The sequence below is a fragment of the Lithobates pipiens genome, unplaced genomic scaffold (genome assembly GCF_037356315.1).
Source record: "Lithobates pipiens isolate NorthernLeopardFrog02 unplaced genomic scaffold, aLitPip1_a1.2 Scaffold_1, whole genome shotgun sequence".
In the NCBI taxonomy this organism is placed as follows: Eukaryota; Metazoa; Chordata; class Amphibia; order Anura; family Ranidae; genus Lithobates; species Lithobates pipiens.
In genome coordinates this window covers 222,388,772-222,412,235 of record NW_027507685.1, presented here as the reverse complement: position 1 = coordinate 222,412,235, position 23,464 = coordinate 222,388,772, and the positions used below count along the sequence as shown (strand labels likewise).

General features: G+C 42.2%; 1 protein-coding gene across 1 annotated transcript in view; it reads right to left on the bottom strand.

The window, feature by feature from the left end:
- LOC143983512 (N-acetyllactosaminide alpha-1,3-galactosyltransferase-like) overlaps window positions 1–23,464 on the bottom strand; it is a 132,099-nt gene that overhangs the window by 74,356 nt on the left and 34,279 nt on the right. The gene's annotated exons all lie outside the window — the stretch shown is intronic.

The following is a 23,464-nucleotide window of genomic DNA, read 5'->3' as shown; positions in this document are numbered from 1 at the left end:
TATACATACACATACACACACACACACACACACACACACACACACACACACACACACACACACACACACACACACACATATAGTGACATTGGGGTGTTTAGCTCAAGTGGTTAGATGCATTTTTTGTGCAGCGAGGCCACATCAGACAGGAATTTATAGTTAAGGGCCTGGTAGCCCACGTTTACTAAAGGGAAAACAAAACAACAGTCCCTCCAGGAATCCCACGCAGTACACATAAATGAAAACATACCAAGCCACCTGGCTCTTGTCAGTAGTTCCTATGCTTGCTCCCAACAGACTCATCGATTCTTTCCAGCCCCCTGGACTCACTGGCTTCCATAGTCTTCCCGACTCTCAAGGCTCTCAGCCTTTCCCAGTCCCTGAGCAAAAACTCCCCCTTACAAGGGCTACAGTCTCCCACAGGGCAGACCACTCTCCAAACACAGATTTGTCTTCAAACAGCAACAAGCTGCTCACACACCACCATCCTCCACACTCTACTCTCACCAGCCCCTCGTTATATGGGCTATGTGCAGCTGGGCACACACCCTGCTTGCTATCCTCAAGACCCGGACACAGGGTTAGAGATCCCGTCCCCACCCATGACTCTCAGGGTTCTCCAAACTACAGAATCCCATCCAGGACTAGCAAAACCTGGAGAAAACTGACAGAGCAGTTTTCTCCATTTATATTCTACACTCTGTAGTCTTGCAGTCCGCAGATATGCAAACTCTGTGTCTCTTTTACCTCCAATTTCATAGGGACAGAGCCTCGCTCTGCCACAACACACACACACACACATATATATATATATATATATATATATATATATATATATATATATATATATATATATATTTTTTTTTTAATATATATATTTATTTAATGTCAGTCTTGCTGCAGCAGGTTCTAAACACGGCACAGATATGCCACTTTACAGGCAGACTAAGGAGACCCCGCAGGCACTATATTTAAAGGAATTTCTCATTTTTATTATTTCACTTTAACCACTTAAGCCCCGGACCAATTGTCAGCCTAAGGACTGGAGGTATTTTTACAATTTCGCACTGCACTGCTTTAACTGGTAATTGCGCGGTCATGCAATGTTGTACCCAAACGAAATTTGCGTCCTTTTCTTCCCACAAATAGAGCTTTCTTTTGATGGTATTTGATTGCCTCTGCGATTTTTTTTTTTACGATATAAAAGGAAAAAGACTGAAAATTGTGAAAAAAAAAAAAGATATTTTCTACTTTTTGTTATAAAAAAAAAATCGAATAAACTCAATTTTAGTCATACATTTAGGACAAAATGTATTCAGCCACATGTCTTTAGTAAAAAAAAAAATGTCAATAAGCGTATATTTATTGGTTTGCGCAAAAGTTATAGCATCTACAAACTAGAGTACATTTTCTGGAATTTACACAGCTTTTAATTTATGACTGCCTATCTCATTTCTTGAGGTGCTAAAATGGCAGGGCAGTACAACCCCCCCCCCCCAAATGACCCCATTTTGGAAAGTAGACACCCCAAGGAAATTGCTGAGGGGCATGTTGAGCCCATTGAATATTTTTTTTTGTCCCAAGTGATTGTATAATGGCACAAAACAAAAAAGTTTACAAAAAGTTGTCACTAAATGATATATTGCTCACACATGCCATAGTTATATGTGGAATTGCACCCCAAAATATATTTTGCTGCTTCTCCTAAGTACGGTGATACCACATATGTGGGACTTTTTGGGAGCCTAGCCACGTACGGCACCCCGAAAACCAATCACTGCCTTCAGGATTTCTAAGGGTGCAAATTTTTGATTTCACTCCTCACTACCTATCACAGTTTCGAATGCCATGAAATGGCAAAATAGCACAACCCCCCCCCCCCCCCAAATGACCCCATTTTGGAAAGTAGACACCCCAAGCTATTTACTGAGAGGCATGTTGAATCCATGGAATATTTTATATTTTGCCACAAGTTGCGAGAATATTACAAACTTTTTTTTTTTTGCACAAAGTTGCCACTAAATGATTTATTGCTCACACATGCTATGGGCATATGTGAAATTACACCCCCAAAATAAATTCTACTGCTTTTCCTGAGTATGGGGATACCACATGTGGGGGACTTTTTGGGAACCTAGCCGCGTACAGGACCCCGAAACCCAAGCACTGCCTTCAGGATTTAAATATATAATGCTACCAAAAAAAACTGTTAGCGATCGCAGGGATCAAGCCTGACTCTGCAAACGCTGCAGTTATGTGTTTAGTGTTTTGTAAGTGACAGTGATCGATTGATACTACACTTGGGTGGGCTGGGCGGAGGGGCAAAACGCAGGTGCTAGCAGGTATCTCAGTTGATCCCGCTAACAATGCGTTTTTTTTGGAAACCTAAACTGCTGGGGACGCTAGTATAGATCTGATCAGATCAGATATTGATCTGTTCAGATACTATACCACTACAGGAGGTGTATGGTTTGCGCGTGGGTGTTAGCCGTTCTGGCACTAACCTAGCGCTGCCTGGGGTGATGCAGACCCTATCTGACCCTAAAACCTAATTGATATCACCCGCCGGGTGATCAGGGGGTTAAACCTTTATTGGGTAATAAATGGTGGGTGCCCTGATGCTATACCTAAATAACTAAATAACTAACTGGCTAACCAGCGTCACCAGTGACACTTATACGGTGATCGCTGGTGAAAAGGTTAACTCTAGGGGCAATCAGGGGGTTAAAATCTTTATTAGGTAGTATATGGGGGTACCTAGCGCTATAAAAACCTGGCGGTGAACCTAAAAAATAACTAGCTACCTAGCGGCACCAGTGACACTAATGCAGCGATCAGAAAAACGATTGCTTAGTGACACTGGCAAAAGGGGGTAAAAGGGTTAACTCTAGGGGCAATCAGGGGGTTGAACCTTTATTTGGGGGGTAGGGGGCTACCCTGGACCTAACACTAGCTGCCCTGACACTTTTTACGGTCACAACTGACACTAAATGCAGTGATCAGTGAATAAATGATCACTGCAATCAGTGACACTATGACTGGGAGGGGGGGGGGGGCGGGGGGGGTGATTTGTGTGCCTATGTGTACCTATGTGTCAGTGTAGTGATTGGTGCACACTTACTATGTCCTCTCCTCGCAGTCCGGTCAAAAAGACTGCCCCGAGGAGAGTGACATCACTTCCTCCTGCCTGTGTTTACACTACACAGGCAGGGGAAGCTTCTCATTCGCCAGGAGCAATCGAGAGGTTTCTGGCTATCCCCTCATCCCGGATCGCTCCTGAAACTAAACGGACCGCTGCAGCCAGCGGAAGGGGGTCCGATCGGACCCCCCACCCGCTGGAAGGCAGGCACGTACGGGTACGTGCTTGTGCCCATACATGCCGTTCTGCCAACGTATAATTACATGTGGCGGTCCTAAAGTGGTTAAGCATCATTAAAATCACTGCTCCTTTAAAAGCGATAATTTTTAAAAATATTTTTGAATGGATACATGTCCCTAGGGCAGTACCCAGGTCCCCATACCAATTTTATGGGCAATAACTTGCATATAAGCATTCAAAATGGGGACTTTTGGGGAGTTTGGGTCTCAGACTTTATTAGGGTTCGCTTTTTCCATGTTCTGGAATTTTGATGCGAACCGAACCGGGGGATGTTCGGCCCATCACTAATTATCAGTTCACGAGTTTACTCCTACTTTAAGGGCAATAAGACCATGCAACAAGCCGTGAGCCAATGCATTCAGGTGACAGCATTGCCTTCTGACCACCGATAAGCTGTGGCTCTACCTTCTTCCACCACAGATCGATTTTCAGAGGGTGGTAGAGACAGCTGCCCATGTCAAAGGGACCTTTTGGAGGTTTACCCTTACTTCTCACTGCTAAAGAAAACTAATTTCTTTGTATATGGGAGAAGGGTTAGTGCCTCCATTATGATATTACAACTGACAGCCTAAATGTACATAAGTCAGAAAGGGCATATCATGTTTCATAATAAATTTGAATATAGGAATATATCTCCTAACAGGGCCTGAAATCAAAATGAAATGAAGATACTGGAAACCAGAAGAAAGAGTTAGGTCAGTAGCTTGGGAGAACAACATCTTCAATAGTAATCTTAAAGAATAAAAAAATGTTGTTATCTTTAAATTTAAAATGTATATAATATCTCACAAAAACACCCTTACTGAAGTAGACATTGCTACACCAGTGATCTCCACTTGCTTCCAGGCCCTGCACTGAGAGGCTGCCCTGATGCATTCTGAACACAGGAGGTTGGCTGCTTCACGCAGGCACCATTCAAAGAATGCTTTGCATGTTCCAAATGAATGCAAAAGCATTTTCTGATTGGACAAGGTGCAGAATTGGGGCAGTGATGTCATGCTCGCCCACCTCATCCAATAAAAGAGTGTTTTGCCATGTAGAACAGCCAACCTCTTGTGTTTTGTGTTATACCAGGTCAGCCACTCAGCACGGGACTCAGAAGCAAATAGAGATCACTGCAGTAGTAATGTCTAGTTCAGTGATTTTCGGCTTCCAAGGGCTTTGGCCAAGTATGGTGTATGCATAATTATCTTGGTCCAAGCTAGACTAATATAGTAGTTATGTATAAAATACCTGGAATTCTTATTTAAAAAAAAAAAAAAACAATTAATAATAGTAATAATAATAATAATATTAAATAAAATAATATCTATATATTTCATATTTTTATTGTAGATGTTGTTCTCCCAGGCAACTAACATAACCCTGTTTTCCGGTTTCCAGTTTCTGCAATATATACAGGTTTATCTAAAAACTTCAATACTTTCCAAAACCACCAGACTCTAGTTATTACAATTAGTATGCAAATTACAAGTCCTAAATTCATGCTGACTCTACAAATCTGTATGTTTTTTTTCCAGGTTTCCAGGTCAGGGTCTGAAATGACAGAAACCAGAGATAGAAAGGGGAAAAAATGGAGAACAAGATATCTCCTGTATTTCTCTCAATAGAAGTGGAAGAGTGTAGACTGAAAAAAAAGATCTTTGTCTGGATTGCATGAAAGAACTGGGCTTCTGGATCGCATGACTGACTTGACTGAACACAATTGTAAAACAACTGATACATCCCTCAGGCATGTACTGTATTTCAGTCAAGTATTTAGATGTATGGCTGGAGTTTAGGTTTAGGAAAAAACAAAAACCTATATCAGAGGATGTTTCTTTGGCCTGTGGCCTGGTGTTGATAACCTGACAATATGCAACCTCTATTGTTATGTATAATGCCCTCAAAAAGGAATTAATATAGAGGATATAATATAAAACAGTTCACTTATGTGAAATAAATAAAAATGTGAAAAACAGTTCACTTGACCACAACAATACAGAAACATATTTTATATTAAAATATATTTACATGAGAATTTTAGTATTCATAGCCCTAGTTGACCTCCATCTATAAAAACAATTACAATAAAAATAGCCAGACACAGAGGCTTTATGTCTTGGTTTGGATTTTTGATATAAAGACTATTACAACTTCTAATGAGGCTAAGGCCTAGTTAAAAAATAAAATAAGCCCCGTGCACATCTCCAACTTAGCAAGAAATAATAATATAAATGAAATCACCAAATCACCCAAATTTTGCTGCAAGTACCTAATGTGTTTCCACATATACTCGTAAACCATTATAGTTATATAGTGCTGCCTATATATATATCTAAACATATACAGTGGATATAAAAAGTCTATACACCCCCATTAAAATGTCAGGTTTCTGTGATGCAAAAAAATGAGACAAAGATAAATAATTTCAGAACTTTTTCCACCTTTAATGTGACCTATATTTGAAAAACAAACTGAAATCTTTTAGGTGGAGGGAAGTAAAAATAGGAAAATAAAATAATGTGGTTGCATAAGTGTGCACACCCTTAAACTAATATTTTGTTGAAGCACCTTTTGATTATATTACAGCACTCAGTCATTTTGTGTATGATTCTATCAGCATGGCACATCTTGACTTGGCAATATTTGCCCACTCTTCTTTGCAAAAACACTTCAAATCTGTCGGATTGCGAGGGTATCTTCTGTGAACAGCAATATTCAGATCGCCCCACAGATTTTCAATCAATTTTCAATCAGATTCAGATCTGGACTGTGGCTGGACCATTCCAAAACTTTAATGCTTTCTGGTGAATCCATTCCTTTGTTGATTGGATGTATGCTTTGGGTCATTGTCATGCTGAAAGATGAAGTTCCTCTTCATGTTCATTCCTCTTCATGTTCAGATTTCTAGCAGAAGCCTGAAGGTTTTGTGCCAATATTGACTGGTATTTGGAACTGTTCATAATTCCCTCTACCTTGACTAAGGCCCCTGTTCCAGCTGAAGAAAAACAGCCCCAAAGCATGATTCATTCTGGGCATGGTGTTCTTTTGGTGATGTGCAGTGTTGTTTTTGCACCAAACATATATCTTTTGGAATTATGGCCAAAAAGTTCAACCTTGGTTTCATCAGACCAGAAAAAAAATTTCCCACATGCTTTTGGGAGACTTCAGATGTGTTTTTGCAAAATGTAGCCAGCTTGGATGTTTTACTTCTTAAGAAAAGGCTTCTATCTTGCCACTTGACCCCATATCCCAGACACAGTGAAGAAATTAAATAAATGATGAATAAACAATCCTTCCTTCAACATAAGGCTGCTTTCACACTGAGGCACTGTGCAGGCTCTAAAGTGCTAAAAGTGCTGTGTCTCCAGTGGGGCTGTCACACTGGAGCAGTGCGCTTGCATGGCGGTCAAAAATGTCCTGCAAGCCGTATCTTTGGAGCGGTGTATTTACTGCTCCTAAAGCGCTCCTTCCCTTTGAAAACAATGGGGCAGCGCTGCAAACCCGCCTGCAAAGTGCCGTTGTAGCGGCTCTTTGCGGGCGGTTTTAACCCTTTTTCGGGTTAAAACTGCCCCTTAGCGGCCTCATAGCGCTGCTAAAATGACAGTAAAGCGACCTCTAAACATAGCGCTGCTTTACCGCCAGCGCACACAACGCCCCAGTGTGAAAGTAGCCTAAAAGAGGGCAACCAAGGTCCACGTGAAGAAATCAGAATAATTATGAAAAACAATTTGTGATAAAAATATGAATAAAGTAAAAGTAAAACTGTGAAAAATATAAAGCAATGTCCATCACCAGTGGAATAAAATATATCCTCGTGTAGAGCCTCCAGCACGGATAGTAAAATTGCATGCTTACCAAAAAATAGCTACTTCAGGCTGGAGCAGCAGGGCTGATCGAAAAATTGGGAAAGCAATTTGGAGTTGTCTCTAGGACCAGCATCTTGCGCATCCATAATTAAGCTCTATTGACCTTTCTAGAGATAGAAGGTAATTTCTATTTGGTATTTTGGTCTATTTTCTATTTGGTAAGCATGCAATTTTACTATTCGTGGTGAAGGCTCTACATGAGGCTATACAGTATTTCATTCCACTGGTGATGGACACTGCTTATATGAACTTTTACAAAGAAGAATTTTCACAATTTTGCTTTTACTTCTACTTTATTTGTATTTTTGTGACAATTTTTTTTTCATAATTATTATTTTTTTTGGACTTTTAATGGTATAACCTGAGAAGATGCCCTCATCATTTATTTAATCAGTTCACTGTGTTCCTGAGTCAGGGGCGTAACTATAGGGGGTGCAGCAGTCGCGACCGCAACCGGGCCCTGTGATGCAGGGGGCCCATGCAGCCCCCTCTACATATGGCCAGCAGGAGCATAGGCAGCTAGGGGTACCAGTGCACCATGCACATGGGTGGCTGGAGGTGGAGGGTGACTAACAGAGCTCCATGCTCGACTATCGCACTGGCTGCTCTTTAGTTGTGCATTCCCCGCATGACCTGTGTCCTCAGCCGGCTCCTCAGAGTACCCCTCTCCTGCTCCATGCATTGCCGCTCAGTCCGATGTCTGTTCTCCCTGGCCAGAGTCCCGCCCCCCCCCCCCCCCCCGAGTCCGGCCCACACTGCACTGCATACTTCTTCCGGGTGAACAAACTTTAAGCACACAGATGCAGTGCAGCCCTATGAGAGCCGGCTCCCCGGAGGACACTGCAAGCTTGTCTGCCAGCCCCCCTCCTCCCCCGTCATACACAGATGATGAAAGGTCTTTCTTTGAGATATGCTGATCGCCCATCCAGCACACTGGATGGAGCCCAGGCCAACATGGATGAGTGCGCGGCCTACAGCTTGGTCATGGTGAGTGAGAGGACCCCATCCCCCACACACCATTACATACCGCCTCCCTCTCCCCCTGGGGACAGGGACCCCTTCTTACGTGGGGACAGGGACCCCCACCTCCCCTGGGGACCGGGACCCCTTCTCACCTGGGGGCAGTAACTTCATCTGCCCTGGAGAAAAGGACCTCATCTCTTCTGGGGACAGGGACCCCATCCTGCCAAGGGACAGTCCCCCAATGGGGCACCTAAAAAAAAAAAACTAATGATACCAGTGGTGGAACTACAGGGCTCACAAAGGTCATACCTGTGACCACGCCCTGGAGTTTCACCACCAGACTCGAAGGGAAGGGCCCTAGCTGGGGTTCAGGGGGGCCCTTCATGGTTTCTTGCATCGGGGCCCTGAAGGTTCTAGTTACGCCACTGTCCTGAGTCAATTATTAAGGTTGAGGAGGAATTGTACCCATGAGAGTGATTATTCAGAACAAGCCCATAACAAAAAAGCTTTGTAGCAAAAGGCTATAGGCAACAAAGAAAAATGGGTTATTACAAGATAAAAAAATAAAGGCACACACACTAGCCCTGGTACTTGATTATATAAACCCTTTCACGACTAAGCCTATTGCTGACATGTGTTGCTTACAAGTTAAAATCCATATTTTTTTTTATCCCCAAACATTATTTATGGTTTTAGCCCTATGGCTGATATGGATATGAACAACATAAACTTGCCATAAGACTTACAACATGAAATGGACCTGATGTGTGCCCTGGTCTGATAGGCGGTATGCCAAAATAAGGGGGCATACCCAAGATTAGAAATTAATATTGTGAAGAGAAATGAATTTGAGAAATGCCCTGAAAAGGAGATGGGAGGGCGGGTATCGCTCACAGGAAACCGAAGACCACAGGCGAGCGGGCTGGTTAAATCCCCCCAGGCTCCTCCCATAAATTCAGGCCACCATACTGGCCTTCTTACTTATGGTTGGAGCCCTATGGCCTATACAGATATGAACAACATAGACTTACCATAAGGCTTACAACATGAAATGGACCTGAAGTGTGCCCTGGTCTGATGGGCGGTATGCCAAAATAAGGGGGCAAAAAAAAAATTCAGGTAGGGGTGTATTCGTTTTCAGTGTTATTCATTGAGTAAGTTTGGTGTATGCTTGTGCCATTTCCACCTGAGGATTGGGGATGTACCGGGCAAAGCAGGCAGACTTCCACCTGCCTAGTGTCTTAATGACATTAACTGGGACCTCATGCCGAGATGGAGTCAAGGCTTGTTCAATACGAAAGAGTGACCGGAGTACTGACTGGGATTGCGGTGTAGGTTGCGAAGAAGAATCCTTGCATATTTGACGAACTGGCAGTCACTCAAAGGTTTGGTTGGAAAAGGTAGTAGGGGATTAGAGTTTGACTGTTCCTGTAGGAGTGACAGTAGGTGGTCGAGTATGGTTACCGGACACCAGACATTGTTTGTTTTATGGAGGTGAATGTCTACCCCGGAGCCTGATTGCTGGGCTTTAGATACTGCAAGGTGAAGGTTGAAATGGTCTTGGTAGTGAGCCAGGTAAAGTCTAGGCAAAACCTGGCAGGGTTGCTTGACCGAAACTCGCTAGGCCGCAAGAACCCGTGGCAATCTAAGTAGATGGCCGCTTGTACGACCTGGCTGGGGAGAAGGCCAAATGGTGAATTAGCAAGGATAGTAGACCTTTCACGGGAGATGGCATTTGTTATAGGCAGACATTTCGCCTTGCTGGTGGATTGTCGTTTGGATGCCGCATAAGATGGCTGGGGTTGTATGGGATGCGACTAAAGATGGTTTTTGGGGGACTTAGTGAGGCCAGAAGTTTTGGACACCGGCTAAGTATATTTAGGGGTATCTCTGGAGGCCATGGTCCTGTAAACCAATGGTGGCCAAAAATTGCAGCGAAGCCTGTGGAGGCTGTGGCATCTGTCAATACCTGGGGTGATAGGGGCGATATTGATGGTATGAACATTGATATACTGTTCCTGTAGTACAGAAGCCTCCCCCATTGATAGGTGTGCTACTGCCGTGGTGTCTAAATATGGATCTGATCAGGGTCCTGTGTCTGGCAGCGGAAGACCAGGAGGCATGACATGAAGAACGACCCTGGGGAATGACCCGTATTGCGGAATTGAGCATTCTCAAGAGACTGAAGCTGTTTCTTGGTACACTCCTGTGTATAGGTGTAGTCTTGGAGAACTATTGCAAGGAGTTATGTTTGGGTGTGTGATTGCAACGATTGCAAGAAGTTATGCTTGGATGCATGCTTGCAACAATTGCAGGGAGTTATGCTTGGATGCACGCTTGCAATGATTGCAAGAAGTTGTGATTGGATGCCTGCTTGCAAAGATTGCAAGGCGTTATGCTTGGATGCAAGCTTGCAATGATTGCAAGAAGGATTTTTAATTTTTTTTTGCTTGGATGTGTATGTAATTAATCTGATATGAATCCGTTGTAAGTATTAAATGAATCCTATACGAATCGGTTGTAGAGTGTATGGAATGAATCCGATATAAATGTGGAGACTACGAAATGGATCCGGTACGAATCGCTGTGCCGCCGAAGCGACTGGATTCGAATCGGGCTGTAGCATGTATGAAATGAAAACCGATACAAACTTTTTGCAATTGTATGTAATGAATCCTGATACATATCAGTTGTAAAGTGTATTAAACGAAATCAACATGCATCGGATTGCGCGACTATAAGGGGAAGTAGCAGTGAGGCAAACGTTTTTAACGAATGAATTGAGACCCTGACTGAACTTCGAAGGAAGACAGGGTGTGTTTTTTTTTTTTTTTGGAGCATGTGCTGAAATGAGGCAAAAATAACTGGGGCACACCGGAACGATTCGGGAAAATCACAGATGCGACTGGATTCGAATCGGAGGATGGTACGTGACAGTGAAATGAGTGAAAAAAAATTTCCATGACAAAGGCAAGAATCGGTCGTGCCGTGACTGCGACTGACAACGAACGAGACTCTGGAGCATGTACTGAAATGAGGCCAAAAATACCTGGGGCACACCGGAACTAATTGGTGCATCGTAGATGCGACTGGATTCGTATCGGAACGTGATACGTGACAGTGAAATGATGTGCCATGACAGAGGCACGAATTGGTGAGCCGCAACCCGTGATTGACAACAAACGGGACTCTGGAGCATGTATTCACTCTGGAGCGTGGATGCGACTGGATTCAAATCGGAGCGAGGTACATGAGAGTGAAATGATTGAAATGGTTTGAAATGGTTTAGCTTTGATATGGCACCAATCGGTGTCCATTAATTTCATGAGTGACATCGATTTGATATCTAACAATGCGTGAAATGAAAAAGTCAACTGAAAACCCTGTCGTGCCAGACACGTTGTATGTGAAGTGCGAACGGAAACGAGAGCCTCGAAAAACTTTGAACACTTGAACTCCCGGACGCTAATGATTTTTCGAAGAGTCGGCCTAGTGACGTTGGGCTCCTTCAATAAATTCAGGCCACCATACTGGCCTTCTTACATATATTTTTTTAGCAGAGACCCTAGGGAATAAAATTGTCACCGTTGCAATATTTTTTGTCACACTATATTTGCACAGCGATCTTTCAAACGCATTTTTTTTTAGGGAAAAAAAACACTTTCATTAATTAAAAAAAACTAAACAGTAAAATTAGCAAAATTTTTTGTATAATGTGAAAGATGATGTAATGCAGAGTAAATAACTGATACGTAACATGTCATGCTTTGAAATTGTGTACACTCTTGGAATGGCAACAAACTACGGTACCTAAAAATCTCCATAAATAACGCTTTAAAAACATTTAGAATTATTGCTCTCACTCTGACGATCGCAGCAATACCACACATGTGTGATTTGAACACCGTTTACATTTGCAGGCACGACTTATGTCGCTTTAAAAACTTTTCTTATTTTTTTTTTTTACATTGCAGGAAATTGTTGCAGGAAAGTGTTGCAATACATAATGATCACACGCCGCTGTGGCACAACAAACACCTACCCGAATTAGCCAAACTGCAAGACACAGGTTTATGGGAAAGACAGGGTGTGTTCTATTTACATCATATACTAAAAGATAGACGCCTTAAAACCTTTCATTTTCTTAAAGAGGAATTTACCCTCTAAAACCGAATGTTCTTTAGATTCCTGTAACTCCGCCATGCAACACAGTCGCAGTTTCCTGACTCAATCCCAGAATCTGCCCCTAATGCCGTCATGGCAGTGATTAAGGGCACAGACCCCAAAAGTTAATTTTGGCATTTTATAACATGCTCTCCACCCCCATATCTACCAAAATTGCATATAACTTGAAACATAGGTGGGAGAGGGAGGTGGGCTCAATGACAGATGAGGAGTCGGGGGAGGCGTTGGAGACATGCAGGGAAGTATCTCCTAAATTGTCAGACCGTTTGTCACAGCTTTATATTCTGCACAGAGCATATCGTACACCCCTCAGGGTGGCAAGATACAAACTAACTCAGTCCACAATGTGCTTGCTGTGTGGACTGGAAACAGGCACTTTTTTCCATCTGATTTGGGCCTGTCCCAAGATCCAGGGACTATGGAAGCAAGTAGTAACATTCCTTCATGACACTAAGGGCTCATCCCTAGCACTTGACCCAAAACAGTGCCTCCTTGGAATCCTTCCTGATACCATTGACAAGTACACCAAAATCTTTCTGCATGAGACACTATTCTCAGCCAGGAAAATAGCCAAAAAATGGATGAGACAATCACCCCCAAGGATGGTAGAGTGGAAACTGGGAAGTGAATACTGGGGAAATGGGGTCAGGCGGGGCAGTGGGACTTTATGTGAAACATAACACTAAGGTAGAATGAGTCATTCATTGTAAGTATAATTAATATTTATTGATATCCCTATCAAATAAATATTAATTATACTTACAATGAATGACTCATTCTTCCTTAGTGTTATGTTTCACATAAAGTCCCACTGCCCCGCCTGCCCCCATTTCCCCATTCTTTTTAATCAATTAGGGATGGAGACCAATGTACTGGATGGTCATGGCCTCATATAAAGTCCCACCTATTTTCTTTTTTCAATTGAAGTGAATACTACTTTACCTACAAAAAATGTATATACATTAACAGAGGCTGCCCCGATAAGTACAATAAGATATGGGATTGCTGGTTACAAGAGTCTGATACCTGTGTGTAGCGTAGCAAAATCACTGTAAATTGAAGCAACTACTATGCCATGTACATTTGAATGTGATGCTCCATTTATTGCAATATATGCTTTTATAGAACTCATCCTTATAACTTATCTGAACTATGCAATGCAAAATCTTCTTTGAGTATGTATATGACGTCAATATACCATGTGTGCACCGTATGTTTAATAAAAACCTATGTTTAACATAAAAAAAAAAAAAATAATAATAATATGGTAATATTGTAAATCAGTGGAAAACCCTAGTTGTAAATTATGTAGCAGACGGTTAAGGTACAACAGTTCAAAGCATTGAAAGCATTCAGGGTGTTTAGGGACAGTTCAAAATATCCGAGGTGTTTAAGGTAATCTATAGTTGTTTTATATAAAGCGGAAAGCACCGCGCTAAACCAAAAAATAGATAGAAATAGTGAACAGTGTATGAACATACAAACCAATAATAAGAAACACCTGTTATTAAACACAGCCAAGCTGCTAGCACACAAACAAACCAAGTTTAAAATAAATAAAGTAAGTGCAGCGCTAAGGGCCGGTTCACACAGGGGGCGACACGAGGCGACACGACTTGCCGTGCCGCGACCTGACAAGTCGCCCCCGTTCTGTTCAATGGAACCGTTCTAAGAGGAGCGACTCGAGTCGCTCCGTCTTAGAAAAAAGGTTCCTGTACTACTTTTGGGCGACCTCGGGGCGACTTGCATTGACTTCTATACAGAAGTCATTTGCAAGTCGCCGCTGAGGTCGCGGCAGGTCGCGGCGAGGCAAGTCTTGTCGCCTCGCATCGCCCCCAGTGTGAACCGGCCCTAAGAAGCACCAATATAAAGGTGTGTATACAAAAATAAATAAATGATAAACAATGGTCCACTAAAGTCCCAGGAACATATCCACAACCATGAAGCCAGTCCACCAAAACTTCACTGTCTGCATGGACTCCATCTAGAACCTCTTGATGTATATGAACACATTCCATTCCTTCATACTGAAACAGGTCAGGAGGCTCCTGCCTTAGGTACTAGAAAAACTGTGGAGAAAGGCCCCAGTTGATTCTATGTTTTCAGCATCACTGGCTTGATGGCCTTGTAGCAGCATAAAAATCTTGCAAACATTTTCTCTTCTGAGATCTGTTCTCCATTGTCCACCCAACTGTCTTCTGTACCCACTGGTCTTTGGCGATTGTTGTATAAACCCTCCAGAAGGAAGCTACAATCATCTACTTCACTTAGGCCCCCCCTGGCCCCAACTGGAAGAGACTGATTGGATGCACCTTTAAAAGAGACTTACCAGCCATCTTAGCAGCTTGCTTTGGCTTTATTTCATGTCAAAAGTAACATTGAGATACCTCCATTGTGATCTATTAGATCTGCAGCCTGTCCTATAAGATTTGACCTCCTGCACCCTCTGAAGTTCAGTGGGCTTGAGTGAAGGATGGCAGCTTCCTCTTACTAGTCTGTGGCTACAGTCCAGACTTTCCCTCCTGTCATTCGCTTAATTGCATTGTTCAGTGTTTGGCCGAACAATAACCTCCCATTATAGGAAATGTCGAAGGCTTGTGTAGAAGTTCCACTGCTCTCCTAGCAGTGACTGAGTGCGCCAGCGCTTGTACTAGGTCTATCAAAAGCATCAACTAAAAGTCAGTTGCCAGGTTCCACTTTTTCTCTTGTAGTTTCCAATGTTGAATGTAATGCCATTTCTGAAGTTAATATATCGAAGTTAACTCTATTGCTGGTTGGCAGGCAAAATCTGTCACTGTATAGATTCTGTGCAAGCCTGATGGCCAGATCACCACAGTTTCTGCATTCCAGATGTCTTTCTCCATGAGTGTTTTTGATGCATTCTACATGCGTTTTAGAAGTGCAGTGCATAAACATACAGCAGCCATTTTATATGGATAAAGCTTAGGGAACCTGTTAGCCCCTATACACATGATCTGACATTCCGACAACAAAATCCGTCAGATTTTGTCTGATGGATTTTGTCCGAAACTTGTGTTGCATACACGCGTTTGGACAAAGTTGTCGGATAATCCGATCGTTCGTAACGTGATGACGTTATTTTGTTACGACGGGACTACGTTCAGGCTAGTAGCCAATAGCTTTGTTCTAGGAATTTGATCTGAGCATGCGTGGCACTTTGTCCGATCGGAATTCTCTACAAACGATCGGACAAAGTCCGATCGGACCATGTTGTCGGAAAATTTTATAGCCCAGCTCTAAAACGTTGTCGGTCGGATAGTCCGACGGAAACAGTCCGATGGAGCCCACACACAGTCGGATTATCCGACAACACGGTCCGATTGGACATTTTCCATCGAAATGTCCGACCGTGTGTACAAGGGCTTACTGTAAATTGGTCTTCTGACGAGGTCTGCTGTCAACCTCCATCAACAAGCGATTTATGCTCTATCACTGTTGGGAAAAGGCCATCTTCCACCATGAGCGATTTACGCTCTGCCATTATGGGAAAAGACCATCCTCCATCTTGAGCGATTTACGCTCTGCCATTATGGGAAAAGATCATCCTCCATCATGAGCGATTTACGCTCTGCCATTATGGGAAAAGATCATCCTCCTTCATGAGCGATTTTACGCTTTGTCATTATGGGAAAAAAACATTCTTCATGAACAAGCGATTTAGGCTCTATCATTATGGGTGTTGCTTGTGGCGTGTATATTTTCAGTATACTTTCTGCTATAGCCGTCTTAATAGGTCTTGGAATTTTGCACAACCCCCATCCTTGTGAGGCAATTTAATTTCTCTGCCACTACAGACTGCATGCAGACAAAAAAATGCACCCTGAGCTTGGCAAGGCATCTTCTATCATGCTGGCATAAATGAATGTACCAATTTCTGGATTCTGTCCCTTCACAGGGCAAGTGGAAACAGCTCCATTAGAGTGTATTTACCACATGATTAATGAATGTGAAAACCTGTTAGGTGTCGTCATCCTGTGATCTTTGGCGGGTCGTTATGTTTTTTGGAGCGTTTGCATTCAGGATTTCTAAAGCACCTTAATTTGCAGATTTTCCCTGGCCACTCTTTTAAGAACCATGTCCTACGTCACCCCCTCCTACCTTTGCTAATCTTCTGTGCCACTAACAGGTGTGGTAAGCTCATATTTGCACAAAATATATGCAGAAAAGCATATTACCTCTCACCAAAAAACATGGAACCCTGTCGCTTTAAGAGCTATCTGCCTTCATCCACTCACCTCAGAAGTATCTGCAGGTGAGCTTCAGGCAGCATTTCCAAAGGCAGACAGCAGACACAGTCAGAGTCTGAGACAAAATGCAGTCAGACTGTCAAACCCACAGAAGTACATAGCATAGCAGGAGAGCCAGGACAGCACCCCAGAGACAGACAGGAGACTCTTCCAGAATCTGAGGTAAGTCTTTTACCTGGAAGCACTGCAGAGAGAGAGGGAGAGAAGCCCTCTCAACTGCAGACCTCCAAAATCAGATATACCACTGCATGGTGTCTGTCGGTTCCCATCTTGTGCTGCCCATCTCCCCACACTCTGTGACACCATTCACAGCTGCTCTCAGACTGTCAATAAAGCCAGGAGAGCAGTGCAGTGCACTGCTTATAAAAAGGCAGGAAAAAACCAAAGGGAGAGGCAATGATGACATTGCAGAGCTCTTATAATACCACACATGTACAATATATCAATGCTGTTTAAGCATCATTTCACCCGCAGCCTTGGGACAAGGCATCCCAGTTTTTAGAAAGATTTACTTTCATCATTCTGGGTCTTCCAACTCCATGAGAGGCTGAACATGGAGGAGTAGGTTTGGCAGGGGGGGGGGGGGGGGGATGCAGCAAACAAATTACTTACCAACTGCAATCAACATGTGGCCTGGAGCATAACCAAAAAAATAACATCTTAGTTGGGGGAGGGGCTGTCTTTTATATTCAGCTTGGAACATGTGGTCATTGGGGCTTCAAAGGAGGTGTTAACCCGTCAGCACATAACGGGTTAACACAGGCAGTCACACTGGCAGATGACACAGGCTCACCTGAGGTGCGGAGTCTAAGTACTAACCGGTTTTCACCAGAGCTCCAGATGGTGGAGATGGATTTAGCTGCGTGTTAGTACCAGATCACAGTCCTCAGGATCGCCCCACCAGGAGGTGAGCAAGCCGGGGTTCAGTAGCGGATAAGCAGGTGAGGATCAAACAGAAGCATGGTCAGTAAGCAAGCCAAAAGGTCGGTGACGAGTAGTTGCAGGTTGGGATCAGGCAGAAGCATAGTTGTGGAACAAGCCAAGGGTCGATAACAAGTAGTAGCAAATATAAGCGGCAGCAGGGAAGACAGGAGCGAGATACAGGCTGGAGATAGCACAATATTCTGGCAAGGAGGAAGTGCAGAGACATGGCTTATATTAGGAAGTTCATGGGAGGAGCAAAGAGATCAAGGTACAAGGCAGGGTTGTCTAAAGCAGTGGTCCCCAACCTTTTTGGCACTGGGGACCGGCTGCGTGGAAGAAAATTGTGCCAAGGCCCAGCGAGGGACTGGGGGTGATGTACGCACACGCGTGGGGGGGGGGGGGGGGTAAGCGAATTTTGCTGGCAATTTATCTGACAATAGCTGGTGTTCGGCTGTTGGTACTTCCATCATCATGGCACCATGGTTGGTATGGTGTCAGAATGATTGAAGCGCATTATTTCTTATATTACATTGTAATATGTATGAAATAGTTCAACTCACCATAATGCAGAATCAGTGGGAGCCCTGAGTGTGTCACTTTCCATGTCGCCTGCCACCAGATGAGAAATGCCACTTGTCAGACTGCCTGTCACCAGTTGAGTAATGCCACTTGCCACATCACCTGCCAGTGCCACCAGATGAGGATTGCCACTGCATTGGTGACACTGGTTCAGTGGTCTTTCTTAAATGAGGGCAGGAGAGCAGAGATGCGGGGTGGGCAGTGAGAGATGATGTCATCTCTCTGCTCCCCGCCGCACCTCCGACATTCTGTATGCTGCGAGGGCAGAAGAGCGGTGATGCTAGGCGGGCAGGGAGAGATGATGTCATCTCTCTGCTCCCCGCCGACATTCCGCACGTTGTGAGGGCGGAAGAGCGGGGATGCTAGGCGGGCGGAGAGAGATGTCATCTCTGCTCACCAGCCCGCTTCTCTTATTCGCCCGCCCGCTTTCCTCTCTGATCCACCGGTGCCTCACAGCCTGCCGCGGCCCGGCTGCAAAGACGCTACGGCCCGGTAGTGGGCCGCGGACCGGGGGTTGATGACCCCTAGTCTAAAGGATCTGACAAGGCACTGTCCAGCATCTCAGATAGCTCAGAGAGAAAATTCATTGCCAGACACAGCTGAGGTCCTGGGTTCAAGTCCAGGGCTGCAGGACCAGTTCCAAAACAGTACAATTTGCGAGGGTGCGTGGCTTGCGCGCTCAAGAAGGTGGCTGCTTAAGCCTAAAGCTCTCCACAGTTGGCCATTTAACAGCAAAAAACAGGCAGGTATTCTCCTATAAAAACATACCTAAATACTCTGCAGTACTCCTGGGACAGTAGGGGCAATAATGTCTCGCAAGAAAGGGGACTAAAAAAGCTGTCATCATTTACATTTAAACAGAGCGGTGAGCTGACTAAAATCCAAGATGCCACCGCCAAAGCTGTGAGGAAAAATAATAAAACTCACACAAACCTTTCTGATAGCCATCCACCTGAAATGGATGAGGAATTTTCATCCTCATATTCTAATGGCTCTTCTCATCTATCCCCAACATCCCAGGGACCCACAAAATCACGGATGAAGCTGGATTCATCTTGCCAGGCAGCTGATACTGTGAACACAGCTCTGCATGGTGTTAATTCTATGTCCTCATTACAGACATCTATAGCTGCTTTCCCAACATCAGGTCAGCCAGTACTAGATACCACAATGAAAGAAATGCTTGTGTCATTACAATCATCTATTATATCTAATCTATCCTCCATGATTCATAAATTCTCTCTTGATATGAAACATATGGATTGTAGACTGCAATACGTTGAAAACAAAATGGAGGAATGCACTGAAACAGTGAATGAGCTAGTGGATGCATGTACAGAACAAAAATATGATTCCATGTGGGTCAAGATGAAATTGGCAGATCTCGAGGACCGCTCACGTCGAAACAACATTAAAATGAGGAATACCAAAGTCAGTTCTACCTATGGACTTACGTAACTATGCAAATACACTATTTTCTACATTATTGCCAGAATTATCGCCGATTGAACTTACAATCGATTGTATTCATAGAATTCCCAAACCAAAACATCTAGAAGAATCAATTCCCAGAGATGTAATTCTGCAAATTCATTTTTATCAAGCTAAAGTGCAAATTCTCTCCAAAGCGAGGGAGCTTTACATACAAATGGAGACATCCAGCCACTATCTTGACCACTTACAATGGGAAACATTTTGCTATATCTACCATTGAAGATGGCATGCAATTACTCCAAACATGGGGTATTATAGTTGATCTTCCACAAAACCCCCGACTTGAAGGGAAAACCAAATTCATTCCACTTTGGACAAAAGCGTGAACAAAATAGAATTAAATACAAATGAACTACTCCTGCTTGTTAACTCATATGCATTACTGACATATACGGTCTGGTTTTATGCTCAATACCTTCCTACTTGAACTTCACCCCCTATCTTGGTCAGCATTCCTTTGAGTGGATTACTGCTGACTCTGGGAAAATATTTTTTTCTTTACTCTTTTTTTTTTCTTCTCTCCTTTTTTTTTATTTTTATTATTATTTTTTTTCCTCTTGCAATATATATTGCCAAATAACTACTAATAGAGTAATAGCTCGTTTTTTCATAGGTTTGAAAAAAAAAAAAAATCTACATTGTTGTGTGCATGATTTAATAGTAACTGTGAACTGATCATATAACAAATACTTAGATCTTTAGTTTAAGCGTTATAGAAACTAGAGAATATTTTTTTTAGGAATATATAGAATTATAGTAACATCTAATTTTGATATATATTAATATGTCTTTCAAAATATTGTCCCTAAATGCAAGGGGACTGAATCATCCAGTGAAACGAACCTCTATGTGGAGGTCTGCCTTATCCTTTAATTGTGACATATTATGTGTTCAAGAGACACATTTTGCTAAAGATGCATCTCCCAAATGTCAACATAAGCATTTTCCTCATATTTTTCAAACAAAATTCTCCAAAAAAACAAAGAGGGGTGTTAATAGCTATTAGAGATACTATTACATTTCAATTAGATAATTGTATCACTGACCCTGGAGGTCGCTATTTTTTTTGATTTGTACCATTAACAATATTCAATACACCCTTGTATCTATTTTATGCTCCGAATATGAGGCAAATGCATTTCATTAAAAAAACTATAGAGGAGGCGAAGAAAGTTCAAAAAGGACACCTCCTGATATGTGGAGATTTCAATTTGATTCCAAACAATGATATGGACTCTTCTGCTAAGTCCAAACGCTATGCTTCTCCCCTTGATAAGTTCATAACTTCGAATGACTTATTTGATGTATGGAGATGTGGACATGCTAAAGAAAGGGATTACACATATTTCTCACCACGGCACAATACCTACTCCAGAATTGACTTATTCTTGACAGATAAATGGCTGCTTGACAAGATTTCATCCTCCCATATACATACGGCCACGTGGTCAGATCACGCTCCCATTAGCATGTCTATAACAACCACATCATCCCAACCAAATTCATATATATGGAGAGCTAATAACTATATTCTCCAAAATGAAAATTACTCCACAACACTCCAACAACACCTTACTGAATTCTTTTCAATTAATTCTATGTCTATATCTGACCCAATGACATTGTGGAATGCTTATAAAGCTGTTATGAGAGGGGTGTTTATGTAATTACCGTAGGTTCTAAAGCTAAAAGAAAGAGAACTCAGAGAATGGATGAACTTACTAAGGAGATAGCCAAAGCTGAGGAACACAATAAAAATAATCCTTCTCCTTTCATTAAAACACAAATTTTCCAGTTACGTAATGAATTAAGAACCCTACTTCTAGAGACACATGAGAAATCCTATAAAAAATCCAGAGCTACCATTTATGCAACAGGGAACAAAGCAGGGAAAACAATGGCATTACGCATTAAAGGTTATCGATCTAAGACTAAAATTCCATCCTCACACTAATGAAAAATTGCTTAAGCCTTCTTCAATAGCTGAAGCATTTAGCTGATATTATGATGATTTATATAACATTAAGAATGATGGCGATACCCATCAACCTTCTCAGGAGGAGATTTACACCTTTTTGGAGAGTGTCAATCTTCCATCTATTTCCCCACAACAATTAGAATTTCTCAATTCTCCCTTTACTATCCCTGAAATTCTACAAACTATCCGTATTCTTCCTAACTTGAAATCACCTGGTCCAGATGGCTTTACGGGGGAATATTTTAAAAAATGTCAAAGTACTCTAGCACCTATACTATGTGACATTTATAATTTAGCAGCCAATTCTTCATCATTTCCCAATGAAATGCTGAATGCTCTTGTTGTAACTCTTCCAAAACCAGATAAGGAACCATCTTCACCTAAAAAGTTTAGACCAATTTCCTTACTCAATTTAGATGTTAAAATTTATGCAAAACTTATAGCCAAAAGATTAGATAGTTTATTACCCTCTTTTATCCATAGAGATCAATCAGGTTTCACCAAAGGAAGACAAGCATCGGATGCTACTAGAAGAATGATAAATATAATACACCATGTAGAACTCACCAAATCGCCATCCCTGTTTCTGTCGCTTGATGCTGAAAAAACGTTTGAGTTCATTGGGGATACCTGTCATCAGTTCTGACTAAATTTGGCTTAACAGGTCAAATCAACAAAGCAATATTAGCCCTGTACTCTGTCCCCTCGGCACAAGTGTTTACTACGGATTCTTTATCACCTCCATTCCCAATAACAAATGGTACACGACAAGGATGCCCCTTATCCCCCCTAATTGTTAACCTTGTTATTGAACCCCTAGCTGAGAGTATTAGGTCCAACAAAAAAATTCTAGGAGTTACCATTGCTGAACAAGAACATAAAATCAACCTTTTTGCAGATGATGTTGTTCTTATGATTACTGATCCTGTGAAATCCTTACCGGAAATTCAGGAAACACTAAATATGTTCAGCAAAGTTTCTTATTACAGGCTTAACGTGAATAAATCTTGTATATTGAACTTGGGGATAGATGAAAATACTACTAAACATCTTAAATTAAAATTGCCTTATACATGGACTGAAAGTACAATTAAATATTTGGGTATTCAATTATCAAATTCATGTAAAACACTGTTCCAATATAATTATATTCCACTTCGTAATGCATTACAAGAAAATCTCACTAAACTAGCATCCCATGAATTTTCATGGATGGGACGTTGGGAAGCATTTAAAATGCTTCACCTTCCACAAATGTTATACTTTTTTAGAACTGTCCCGATTCCAATTCCATTCAAATTTTTCCAATCCCTTCAGACTCTGTTTTCTAGATTCATCTGGCAGGGTAAAAAAATCTAGATGTGCTCATTCAAACTTAGTGAAGAAACATCAAGCTGTGGGAACAGGGTATGTGGGTTTCCAAGATTATTATTTAGCCTTGGTTCTCACACAGTCTAAGGAATTGTTTCTATCTCCTCCATCTACAATTTGGGGGAAGATGGAAACTGCTAAGATCCCAGGAAATAATCTATCAATATGGATTCCTTCCATGGCACTTGGAGCCAAGATATCTTCTCGCATCTCCCCAACAATATTAGCAACACTTAAATCCTGGATTCGATTTCTGCATCTAACTTCCTCACACCCTCTTCCTACCAAAGTCCAAATTCCACTAAATACTCTACATAATTTCATGAAGACAAACCTCATTTACAACATGGATAGAGAACGGAATTAAATATCTATCTGATCTACTTGATAATGGGGTGATCAAACCATTTCCTACACTTCAAAAGAAATTGCCAAATTCAGATTTATTCCTCTACTAGACATGTGCATTTTG